At 41.3% G+C, this 13,222-nt stretch overlaps 1 protein-coding gene across 1 annotated transcript in view; it reads left to right on the top strand.

The window, feature by feature from the left end:
- The window catches only part of PWWP2B (PWWP domain containing 2B), a 56,546-nt gene extending 43,775 nt beyond the window's left edge, over positions 1-12,771 (top strand). Inside the window, exon 3 of the mRNA XM_069239761.1 lies at positions 12,279-12,771. The gene's annotated coding sequence lies outside the window, so the exon portion shown is untranslated. The remainder of the gene's footprint in view (positions 1-12,278) is intronic.
- The last annotated feature ends 451 nt before the right edge of the window (positions 12,772-13,222 follow it).

Consider the following 13,222-nt stretch of genomic DNA (forward strand, 5'->3'; position numbering starts at 1 on the left):
ACCACCATGAGCCAAGATGACCAAGACGCTTGGGACCTATACGACTCCCCAGTATCAGACAATAGTCCTGAGTCGTACCTACCAAGCCCTCACCACCTGAGGACAGCACAGCATATGTACAGGTGGTAGCTAGGGCAGCAGAGTTCCATAACGTGTCGTTACACGCAGAACCTGTCGAGGATGACTTCCTTTTCAACACCCTCTCTTCCACCCATAGCACCTACCAGAGCCTGCCTATGCTTCCAGGAATGCTAAGGCACGCAAAGCAGATCTTCAAAGACCCTGTCAAGAGTAGAGCGATAACTGCAAGGGTGGAGAAGAAATATAAAGCACTGCCTACGGACCCTACTTTTATCACCTCACAGCTGCCACCAGATTCGGTCGTGGTAGGGGCAGCTCGCAAAAGAGCCAACTCGCACACATCGGGCGAGGCACCACCTCCGGATAAGGAGAGCCGCAAGTTCGACGCAGCTGGGAAAAGGGTCGCAGTACAAGCTGCAAACCAGTGGCGCATCGCCAACTCTCAGGCGCTCCTAGCGCGATATGATAGAGCCCATTGGGACGAGATGCAGCATCTAATCGAGCATCTACCCAAAGAATTTCAAAAACGGGCAAAACAAGTGGTTGAGGAGGGACAAAACATCTCCAATAACCAAATACGCTCCTCTATGGATGCAGCGGACACAGCTGCAAGAACAATAAATACCGCAGTAACCATAAGGCACGCATGGTTGCGCACATCTGGCTTTAAACCGGAAATACAGCAAGCGGTGCTCAATATGCCGTTCAATGAACAACAATTGTTTGGACCCGAAGTCGACACGGCGATTGAGAAATTGAAAAAGGACACTGACACAGCCAAGGCCATGGGCGCACTCTATTCCCCGCAGGGCAGAGGCACTTTCGGCACCTTCCGCAAAACAACCTTCAGAGGGGGGTTTCGGGGTCAAGCCACACAAGCCAGCACCTCACAAACAACACTGTCTACATACCATGGACAGTACCAAAGGGGAGGCTTTCGGGGCCAGTACAGAGGAGGACAATTCCCTAGAAACCGGGGACAATTTCAGAGTCCAAAAACCCCTCCAACCAAACAGTGACTCACAAGTCACTCAACCCCTTCACACAACACCAGTGGGGGGAAGACTAAGTCAGTTTTACAAATCTTGGGAGGAGATAACAACAGACACTTGGGTCTTAGCAATTATCCGACATAGTTATTGCATAGAATTTCTCCAAATCCCTCCAAATGTCCCACCAAAAACACAGAATATGTCCAAACAACATCTAGACCTTCTAGAACTAGAAGTTCAAGCATTACTGCAAAAGGACGCAATAGAATTAGTACCATGTACACAAATAAACACAGGAGTTTACTCACTGTACTTTCTAATACCAAAAAAGGACAAAACACTGAGACCAATCCTAGATCTCAGAACACTAAACACCTACATCAAATCAGACCACTTTCACATGGTCACGCTACAAGACGTGTTACCACTGCTAAAGCAACAAGACTACATGACAACCTTAGATCTAAAGGACGCGTATTTCCACATACCGATACATCCCTCGCACAGGAAATACCTAAGGTTCGTATTCAAAGGAATACATTACCAATTCAAAGTGTTGCCGTTCGGTATAACAACCGCACCAAGAGTGTTTACAAAATGCCTGGCAGTAGTAGCTGCACACATCAGAAGGCAGCAAATACACGTATTCCCGTACCTAGACGATTGGCTAATCAAGACCAACTCCCTAACAAAGTGTTCATACCACACGGATTATGTCATACAAACCCTCCACAAGCTCGGTTTCTCCATCAACTATACAAAATCTCACATTCTACCGTGCAAAACACAGCAATACTTAGGAGCAACAATCAACACAACAAAGGGAATAGCCACACCAAGTCCACAAAGGGTTCAAAATTTTCACAAGGTTATACAAGCCATGTATCCAACACAAAAGATACAGGCAAAGATGGTATTAAAACTCCTAGGCATGATGTCCTCATGCATAGACATTGTCCCAAACGCACGACTGCACATGAGGCCCTTACAACAGTGCCTAGCATCACAATGGTCACATGCACAGGGTCACCTTCTAGATCTGGTGTTGATAGACCGCCAAACATACATCTCGCTTCTATGGTGGAACAGTATAAATTTAAACTAGGGGCGGCCTTTCCAAGACCCAGTGCCACAATACGTGATAACAACAGATGCTTCCATGACAGGGTGGGGAGCACACCTCAGTCAACACACCATCCAAGGACAATGGGACGTACATCAAACAAAGCTGCATATAAATCACCTCGAATTGTTAGCAGTATTCCTAGCGTTGAAAGCATTTCAACCCATCATAACCCACAAATACATTCTTGTCAAAACAGACAACATGACAACAATGTATTATCTAAACAAACAAGGGGGAACACACTCGACACAGCTGTGCCTCCTGGCACAAAAGATATGGCAATGGGCAATTCACAACCACATTCGCCTAATAGCACAATTTATTCCAGGGATCCAAAATCAACTAGCAGACAATCTCTCTCGAGATCACCAACAGGTCCACGAATGGGAGATTCACCCCCAAATTCTAAACACTTACTTCAAGATTTGGGGAACACCTCAAATAGACCTATTTGCAACAAAAGAGAACGCAAAATGCCAAAACTTCGCATCCAGGTACCCACACAGGCAGTCTCAAGGCAATGCTTTATGGATGAACTGGTCAGGGATATTTGCGTACGCTTTTCCCCCTCTCCCTCTCCTTCCATATCTAGTAAACAAATTGAGTCAAAACAAACTCAAACTCATACTAGTAGCACCGACATGGGCAAGACAACCTTGGTACACAACACTACTAGACCTGTCAGTAGTGCCCCATGTCAAGTTACCCAACAGGCCAGATCTGTTAACTCAACACAATCAACAGATCAGGCATCCAAACCCAGCATAGCTGAATCTAGCAATCTGTCTCCTGAAATCCTAGAATTCGGACATTTAAACCTCACCCAAGAATGTATGGAAGTCATAAAACAAGCTAGAAGACCATCCACTAGACACTGCTACGCAAGCAAATGGAAAAGATTTGTTTGCTACTGCCATAATAAGCAAGTTCAACCATTACATGCATCTCCAAAGGATGTAGTGGGATACTTACTACATTTACAGAAATCAAATTTAGCCTTCTCTTCCATAAAAATACACCTCGCAGCAATATCTGCATACCTGCAGATTACCCATTCAACTTCACTATTTAGGATACCTGTCATTAAAGCGTTTATGGAAGGCCTAAAAAGAATTATACCACCAAGAACACCACCTGTTCCTTCATGGAACTTCAACATCGTCTTAACAAGACTCATGGGCCCACCTTTTGAACCCATGCACTCTTGCGAAATGCAATTCTTAACGTGGAAGGTTGCATTTCTCATTGCCATCACATCCCTAAGAAGAGTAAGTGAAATTCAGGCGTTTACTATACAAGAACCTTTTATTCAAATACACAAAAATAAGGTAGTCCTAAGAACCAATCCAAAATTTTTACCAAAAGTTATTTCACCGTTCCACTTAAATCAAACGGTAGAACTACCAGTGTTCTTCCCACAGCCAGACTCAGTAGCTGAAAGGGCACTACATACATTAGACATCAGAAGAGCATTAATGTACTACATTGACAGAACAAAAGAAATTAGGAAAACAAAACAACTGTTTATTGCATTTCAAAAACCTCATACAGGAAACCCAATATCAAAACAGGGGATAGCCAGATGGATAGTTAAGTGCATCCAAATCTGCTACCTTAAAGCAAAAAGGGAGCTGCCCATTACACCAAGGGCACACTCAACCCGAAAGAAAGGCGCTAGCATGGCCTTCCTAGGGAATATTCCAATGCACGAGATATGTAAGGCAGCCACATGGTCTACGCCTCACACATTTACTAAGCACTACTGTGTAGACGTGCTATCCGCACAACAAGCCACAGTAGGTCAAGCCGTACTAAGAACTTTATTTCAGACTACTTCCACTCCTACAGGCTGAGCCACCGCTTTTGGGGAGATAACTGCTTACTAGTCTATGCACAACATGTGTATCTGCAGCTACACATGCCATCGAACTGAAAATGTCACTTACCCAGTGTACATCTGTTCGTGGCATTAGTCGCTGCAGATTCACATGTGCCCACCCGCCTCCCCGGGAGCCTGTAGCCGTTTGGAAGTTATCTTCAACTTTGTACATTTGTAAATATATTATTTAAACCTTAATTGGTACATACTTATTCACTCCATTGCATGGGCACTATTACTAACACACACAACTCCTACCTCACCCTCTGCGGGGAAAACAATCGAAGATGGAGTCGACGCCCATGCGCAATGGAAGCAAAAGAGGAGGAGTCCCTCGGTCTTGTGACTCGAAAGACTTCTTCGAAGAAAAACAACTTGTAACACTCCGACCCAACACCAGATGGCGGGCTATGCACAACATGTGAATCTGCAGCGACTAATGCCACGAACAGATGTACACTGGGTAAGTGACATTTTCAATCCTATAGGAATCTCAGTCAGCAGATGGTTGTCAATCTTTGGCTGGTTGTTTTCAATCACCTGTTTACTTTGTTATATATAGCAAAGGTTAGCTTACCCAGAGTTGTGCAAGGACTGTACATGCACTGCTGACCTCCAGGCTGTTTGTGACCCATTGGATGCTTTGCTGATCTTTTTGCAAAGGATCTTCCGTATAGGCTGCAATGTTTTTGTCCCATCTCTAATCACTGTCTCCAAACAGCTGTGATTCCTGAATCTGAACCCTGTAACTACTGTTGGACCCAGAGGCCAGGTGTTAAGTTAGAGTAAGTAATGGACGTCCTGGCACAAGAACACAATTTCTTTCTGATTTATCAGATCGGTTTCCAAGTGAACTGTGGAACCCCAGGTAATACCTGGCCATTTTGATTTTTAGTCACCCCCTCTGTCCACACTAGGCTTGCACACTTACATGGGTCTGTATAGATTTTAGGACAGCATCCTCAATCCTGCATGGTATCCTAGCTTTATAATCTGGACCACTGTGTTCAGATTAATAGGGGAAAGTTGCATCCATCAGGGATTATAATAGCAATGCTTTTATGTATCTGTTTGCCATGTATCTATGCAGCAGATTGGAAAATGGAACGTTTCTGCTAAAGTTATGTGGCTTGTTTTCTAATATATTTAAGTATGCAGACAACATTGCCCAAAGAAGACTACATATAGGTGTACAACCTACATAGTTACCTTTGAAACATAATGTATTTTGAAAATGGGAAAGAACATGATTGGGCTCCAATAGATCATCACTGAAGCACCATTTTATTGCTATGTTTTGGAAAGACCAGCTTGTAAATGTGTTTTTTTTTGTCCTAATTTCTTTGGCGTAATATAGGACTGGATAGAATTCTGCCCCAGTTACAAAGGGCAATCATTTTTGTAGTTGTAAAAAGGAATCTGTTTCGGGAGTTTTATGCATAGGTTAGGTTTTTTAAGCATAACACTCGGTCCATGGAAAATCCCTTCAATATTTAAAATGTCTTGGAAACTTCATTGTTTCGCATTGTATTACCCTACTGAAACTGTTAGATAAAATGATCATTTAAACATCCTTCAACCTTTCAACTAACTCTGTTTATTCTGGTTGGTAAGATTTACAGAAGCCCCAGTCTTGCCAGTATGTAATTGTTCAAGAAAGTACATATCACTTGTTCAAAATTAACGTTTTCCCAAAAATATGCTTCACATTTTATTACCAAGAGTATAAATGGAAATGATTTACGTGGTTGGGATTTATAAAATTCTGGTATTCTTTTGTTTATGTTTGGTGCTTCTTATCTGTATATTCTTGCCGTTTCTCAGTAACGAAATTTTAACAATGCAGATTGGATTAGCAGAACATTTCCTCAATCAGCTATAAATACATGTGATTCGAAGAACAACATTTCCAGACCAGAAGCTAGAATGTTGAGTTGCGTCTCCAGAAAATATGTACTTTACTTATATATGATTAAAAAGTTACATCTCATAAACACTGAAGGACACTGCCCAGTCCTACTTTTCGAGGTGAAAGTCCAAAACTCTCCAGATTAAAAAAGTATGTTAAATTGATTTTCTTCTATTTTTATCGATTACAACAACTGTAGAAAGACTTTCACAATTCCAGGATGTACTACTATAACAACTTTTCATTTTTTTCAGTTGTGAGTAGTACCTCAGAACCATAAACTCCCCCGTGTGATGTGGTTATTTCATACTTTTTATTTCTATTCAATGCTGTACTTTAATACTTTTTGGTATGAGGTTGTTGACACTCCATTACATTTTTACATATATTTTCTCTGCTTAATCAAGGGAGACTCATTTTAAGATCTCAGCTACAGACCTCTTCAACAGTAAGACCTGATGTTTGCAGTATGGAGTGGGATTAGTCCAGCCCTTTGGGCATGATTGGCTGGCTTTATCTGACTTACTTGTCTACTCTTGATCCAATTGCTTTCCTCCATTCATGTCTGTTCCTCACAGGAGCATTCCTGTCTCAAATAGCTTGTTGTATGACATTTATCCTTTCACTTGTGACATTTTTGCTGACAAGGGAATAACTTTTTTTCAATTTGTTCAAACACTCCTTGGCCTGGCATGTGATTACTCGCTGTCTCCCACCATTTGCTACGTCCCCATTCAATTTCCCTTTCCATCCTCGCTCCTCTTATTGCTCTTTCAAGCTCGTCCTCTGCTTTCCTGCATCTCCCCTTCTCTTTCTTTTTTTTTTTTTTTTTTTTGTGTTTTCACCTTTTTCCCGATGCTCCCCACCAAACGCTGCTCGAGGCTCTTTGCCCTCATCCCTCTCACGTAATTTTTTATTTTTTATTTCTGCTTTTTGGCATCTGTTGTGTTATCGGCAGGACCACAACTTACATTCTTTTGACCATTTCAAGATAGCTGCCCAGGAATGTGCATGCTCAAGTATGTGTGGTGAGCACACAGGAATGGATTTGTATTATCTAACCAAGATCATGAGGGATGGGCACCTCAGGCTTATGTTTGCATCCATTGTGGCCATTTGTGAACTGGTTTTGTTTTTTATAAGTACTGCATGTGCCTTCAAAGATTGGAGTATCCATGCAGTGTCTTAGCCCTCGTTTTCAGGGAGAACTGCAGAGAAGCACTACTAGGCTAGACCTGCTCAAAGAGCCATGTCTTATGCTTTTTCTAGACTAGGGAAGTGGTAGCTTTCGAGCACAACTCTAATGGAAGTTTGTCCCTATCTACTGTGCCAGGTCTCGGGAATCTTTGCCAAAAAGCAATGGGCTGATCTGATCGCAGTGTAGGAAAGAGAAACATATAGAGTTGGTGAGATCTTCAGAAAGGGTATATGTAAGAAACAAAAGAAAACTCCTTGAAGGAAAGTGCACTTGCAATAAAATATAAATCCAAGACTCAAGGAGTCACATGAATTTATCAGTCCAGTGCCTTGATAACTTTTTTTTCCTTACACAACTGCTATGTTTACGGAGGAGCCATCTGAACTTTTCATAGGTCATGTCATGACAACTGAGTGAATAGCCCCTCAAGATGGAATTTTCCTTCTTGTTCACTTCACCTCAATTCATTCTGTAGTGAGCCATCCAAAGCCTCTACCAGCCCAGTCAAATTGTTACTTTTAAATCAAGCCAAGCTACCACTGAAAAAATCTGATACTCTCTTTAGAAACTTCTGCAAGTTCTATGTCTCAGGACATGAACCATGATGCACCTCAGCATAGTGATATTAACCCCTTCGCTGCCAGGTCTTTTTCTCCCCAGGTCCCAAACCTTTTTTTTGGCTATTTGGGGAAGTTTGCGCTTAGGCCCTCATAATGTTTTGTCCACATAAGCTACCCACACCAAATTTGCTTCCTGTTTTTTTCCACCATCCTAAGGATTCTTGAGGTACCCAGAGTTTGTGAGTTCCCCTGGAGGAGACCAAGAAATTACCCAAAACACAGCAAAATCTTTTTTTTTTTTAAACAAGGGGGGGGGGGGAAAGCTTGTGTTTTTTCCCCCTGAAAAGTGCATCAATAAAGGGTTTGCGGTGCTAAAATCACCATCTTCCCAGCTTTTAGGAACAAGCAGACTTGATCAGAAAACCACATTTTTCAACACAATTTTGGCATTTTCCTGGGACAGACCCCATTTTTTCTTTCTTTTTTTTTTTGTGCTTTCAGTCTCCTTCCAGCTAGTGCCAGAAATGGGTGTGAAACCAGTGCTGGATCCCGGACAGCTAAACATTTCTGAAAATTAGACAAAATTCTGAATTCAGCAATGGGTCATTTGTATAGGTTTTCCTACAGAAAGTAATGGCTAAAATAAAAAATATATATTAAAATTGAGGTGAAAAAAGTTTCTGTCGATGTTTTCTTCCATAACTTTTTCAAGCTATGGCAGATTATTTTAAAGCAATATATTATGTCTGCTGGACTCTTCTGGTTTCAGGGATATATAGGGCTTGTAGGTTCATCAAGAACCCTAGGCACCCAGAGCCAATAAAGGAGCTGCACCTTGCAATGGGTTTTCATGGTATACAGCAATTCATTTGGTGAAATATAAAGAGTGAAAAATAGGTATCAAGGAAACCTTTATATTTCCAAAATGGGCACAAGATAAGGTGTTGAGAAGCAGTGGTTATTTGCACATCTCTGAATTCTGGGGTGCCCATACTAGCATGTGAATTACAAGGCATTTCTCGAATAGGTGTCTTTTTATTCTTATACACTGTCAGACATTTGGAAGGAAAAAAATTAGAGAAAGACATGGGGCAATAATACTTGTTATTTTATTCTGTGTTCCCCAAAGTCTCCAGATAAAAAAAATGGTACCTCACTTGTGTGGGTAGGCCTAGTGCCCGCGACAGGAATTGCCCCAAAACGCAACATGGACACATTACATTTTTACATTGAAAACTGACGTTTTCTTTTGGGAAAGTGTTGATGTGGATTTTGGCCTCTAGCTCAGCCGGCACCTAGGAAAACCTACCAAACCTCTGCATTTTTGACAACTAGACATATAGGGGAATCCAGGATGGGGTAACTTGTGACGCTCTCACAAGGTTCTGTTACACAGGCCTAGTGCCCGCGACAGGAATTGCACCAAAACGCAACAAGGACACATTACATTTTTTCATTGAAAACTGACGTTTTCTTTTGGGAAAGTGTTGATGTGGATTTTGGTCTCTAGCTCAGCCGGCACCTAGGAAAACCTACCAAACCTCTGCATTTTTGACAACTAGACATATAGGGGAATCCAGGATGGGGTAACTTGTGACGCTCTCACCAGGTTCTGTTACACAGAATCCTTTGCAAACCTCAAAATTTGGCCAAAAAAACACATTGTCCTCACATTTCGGTGATAGAAAGTTCTGGAATCTGAGAGGAGCCACAAATTTCCTTCCAATAAGCATTCCCCTAAGTCTCCCGATAAAAACACATTAAAATTATCAAATACAAAACAACCTGTTTTTGCGGGTTGGGGCACCTGCATTTTTGGTCCTGGACTCAGCAGCCATTTAGGGAAACCTACCAAACCCAGACATTTCTGAAAACTAGTCACCCAAGGGAGTCCAGGGAGGGGTGACTTGCATGGATCCCCCAGTGTTTTCTTATCCAGAATCCTCTGCAAACCTCAAATTTAGCTAAAACAAATTCAAATTTTCCCCCCATTTCTATGTGGATCACCGCACCGGCACAAATTTCCTACAAGCCAACGTTCCCCTCAGTCTCCTGATAAAAATTATACCCCACTTTTGTAGGTGGACCAAGTGCCTGTGACAGGGAAGAGCAAAAAACATGTTGAAATTGAGGGGGGACCAAAGTGGGTCCAAAAGGGCAGTTTAAAAAAAAAAAAGTTTTTAGGCTGACAAATTGGGCAGAATTTTTATCGGTATAGATGCGACAATGCTGGGTAGTGGGAATTTTGTGGATTCCTGTAGATTTTGGAAGGTTCCATCACAAAATGTGAGTAAAACGTGTGATTTCAAGCAAAGTTGGAGGTTTGCAGGGCATTCTGGGTAAGAAAATGGTGCAGGGTGCAAGTGACGCACTATCCACCCTGGATTGACCCAGATGTTTAGTTTTCAGATGTGTCTAGGTCTCGTGGATTTGTCTACATGGCAGCGTCCCAAAGTCATTGGGGGTGGTGTTGGGGTGGAAGGGGAAGCAATTTCACTTCCATCCCTGCCTAGGGGAGAGGGCCGGGTGCAGGATGAGCTGGTTACTTCCTCTGCAACCGTGGCCGAGGACATAACCAGGTCATCCCCGGCACCCAAGGGGTTAAAATCTCCATGGGTCGCTCAATTACACGTAATTGGAACCTATACAAATGAAATGAGGTAGATACAGAGAGTAAAATCAACAAGCCTTGCCTATAAGGTCTGATGGCTGTGCTAATATTTTTTGACACAATGCACTGCATTGTGGTTGCTGTGCAGCATGGTTAAAAACAAAAGAAATTAAGAAGAAAACGACACATTAACAGGGCCACCACATCACTTAGTAGTAGTAGGCACACATTCAACACACATGCCCCCACTTAGAAAAGTTCACTTTATTGAGCAATCCGAGATGGTTTGGAAAAAATAAATAAAAGCAACGCAACAGCCTTTAAGAAAAATGTAGTGGAGAAGTGGATTGCAAGAATGGGTCAAGGATTGGGCCGGGGTGAAGTTACACAGATTGTGAAGAATAAGCAACCCGGGTGAAAGAACAATGTTGAGCGGTGGAAGAAGCACCAGAAGTATTGGGCAAGAGGGGAAGAGAAACACATGGGCAGAGAGAGCGAGTGGGGAAGAAAAGCAAACAAAGGCGGCAGCTGAGCAACACATGCACTCTAACAGAGTGCTTAAACAAAAAGTAAAAGTAAAAAAAGAAGTTTCCTTAAATTGAGCAAAGGAAGCATTGAAGCCAGTCAATTGGCGTGATGGTAAAGAAGCTATGCTCTATTGGAGGAACAAACAAGACTGACAAAAAAGTCCTCTAATAAGAAGCAGACAGTTGAGACTGACATGAAAGCTAACCACTGGTAACCAGTGGCTTGTAGCCTCCTATGTCCTTGGTAAGCCCACAATATGTCTTTTCCAACCACTCATCCTGCCCTGTCAAGCAGGCTTGACTTAAAATTAATGCCATAAAAGGACCCAAATAACTATGGATGAGGCACTTATAAACAAAAACCAAAATGTTTTGACTTAATTTATGCCCCGCTTTCTTTCACTGAGGAGATATGATATTTGAAGTCACAGCATCTTAATTCAACTGCTGTAATAAAAAAAGCATACATGCCAACGTTTTGGAGCGGCCAAGTGAGAGATTTATAAAAAAAAAAGAAATTGGCTAAATGTATTTTCCGCAACGCTATGTACAACTCCCGAAAATAAAATGTTGAGGCCTGTCACATGCTTTAATCTCCCCCTTCAAGAATTAGGAACAAATTGCGAACATTTGTTGTCAGAGGTAATTCTTGGAGGGGGAGATTGAAGCGTGCTTAACAAGCATCATTATTTTATTTTTTGCAGTTCTACTACATTTCGAATCGGGTTTCAGCATTGTGGAATAGGGAGGCAATAGACTAGCCTTGAAATCGGTAGTGTCCCGCCTGAATCGGCATGAATGAGAAAGTGCTTTCTTGGAATTTATTTTTTTTGAAGACATTATTTCGATTGAATTCTTTTCCACCTCTGGTAACATACTTTATTAAAGTAACTTGGAAGGGGAAGAAATCAATCTGTTTAGTTCATTTAAACAAAAGATTACCAGTAAACATAAAATGCAATGGAAACAATTAATTTACACCAGAAGATACACAATTTTCATCACAAAAAACACGTTAAAAAAATAATCAATACAGGTCAAAATTATATTTCTACCCTGCCTCTACCATGCAGTCTGATCAAGGCTCTTTAATCTTGTTGACTGCCCCCAGGACATTTAAAAGCAACCCAGCATAATAGCATAATAGAGGGACGTTTTATATTTTATTGTAAGTGCCCTTTCCTTCAAAGATTTTTCTTTTGTTTGGTAGTTTGTTTTAGTTGATTTTTGCTTTCTTTTACTGTGATGTTTAAAAAAAAAAACAAATGCTATCTGGAAGGTTCCGTTTTGTTTATCCACCTAAATATAAATACCTGAAATGAGGAGTGTGTTAACGAGAAGCTTAGTTGTCAGCTTCTTTAATGATGTAACCCATGTATTTTTTGTTCCTTCAAGGTTGCGAATACTCGAGCACAGCTGTTCTACTAAAGTTTCACTGTGTCTGCACACATGGAGGCTGGCCCTCAACAGGTTTCTGGAGATTGCCGTGAGGATGGCAGCAGGATGAGCTGTTTGTTCCAGACTGTACCGACAACTTCGAAGTCTGAAAGGCACTTGACCAGAGCTAAGAGGCCTTTGGATGGTTCAGAGAGAAATGTCTTGTTAAAATAAGGAAACCGAGTGTATTGTTCAAAGGATGTAAGGAAGGCAAACAAGCGCACAGTCCTGCATCGTCTAATGTGTTTGTTACTTTACTCCACATTATAATACATGTTTTTTTTACAGATTTCACCAAATAGATTAGATTAAAGCTTGACATTTACATTAACGTGTTCAGTACGAAATGGGGGAAGATGTCTTAAGTGAATCAGTTTTGTGCCAATGATGGAATCTGGAAACAAACTATTGCTATCTTTGCACTAAATAAAGCTTTTTTTGCGAAACACAATCCTAGTCATTACAGTTTAACGCAATATAACCAACTTCTTAGCAATTTGTAAACGTTTACTCCATGATCAGTGCTTCTGGTAGATAGATGATGGTTACAGAAGATGTTTTATATACTGCTGCTTTCACTGTTTGTTCATCAGTTGCAAGTGCCTTGAAGGTTTTGTATTTCCTGTAACAAAATCCCTCTCGGAAAAAAGAAAAAAAAAAATCTACCTTACAAGGTTCAAGTTTCAAATAACTTTCCATAAAGCCATGCAGTGCGAACACCTCTTTACATTTTTGTGATATATGTTTCATCTTTACACTATTATTAAGCTTATTCTTTCATTAGGTCTGGTTATTGACAACTTTATATTTGTAACAGTTGATGTCAACACAACAATACAGAAAACAAAATACAGCCATCTCTTCAAACCTCTTCATTCATTGGTTATTTTGGGCCAACGATT

Source organism: Pleurodeles waltl, chromosome 6 (assembly GCF_031143425.1).
Source record: "Pleurodeles waltl isolate 20211129_DDA chromosome 6, aPleWal1.hap1.20221129, whole genome shotgun sequence".
NCBI lineage: Eukaryota > Metazoa > Chordata > Amphibia > Caudata > Salamandridae > Pleurodeles > Pleurodeles waltl.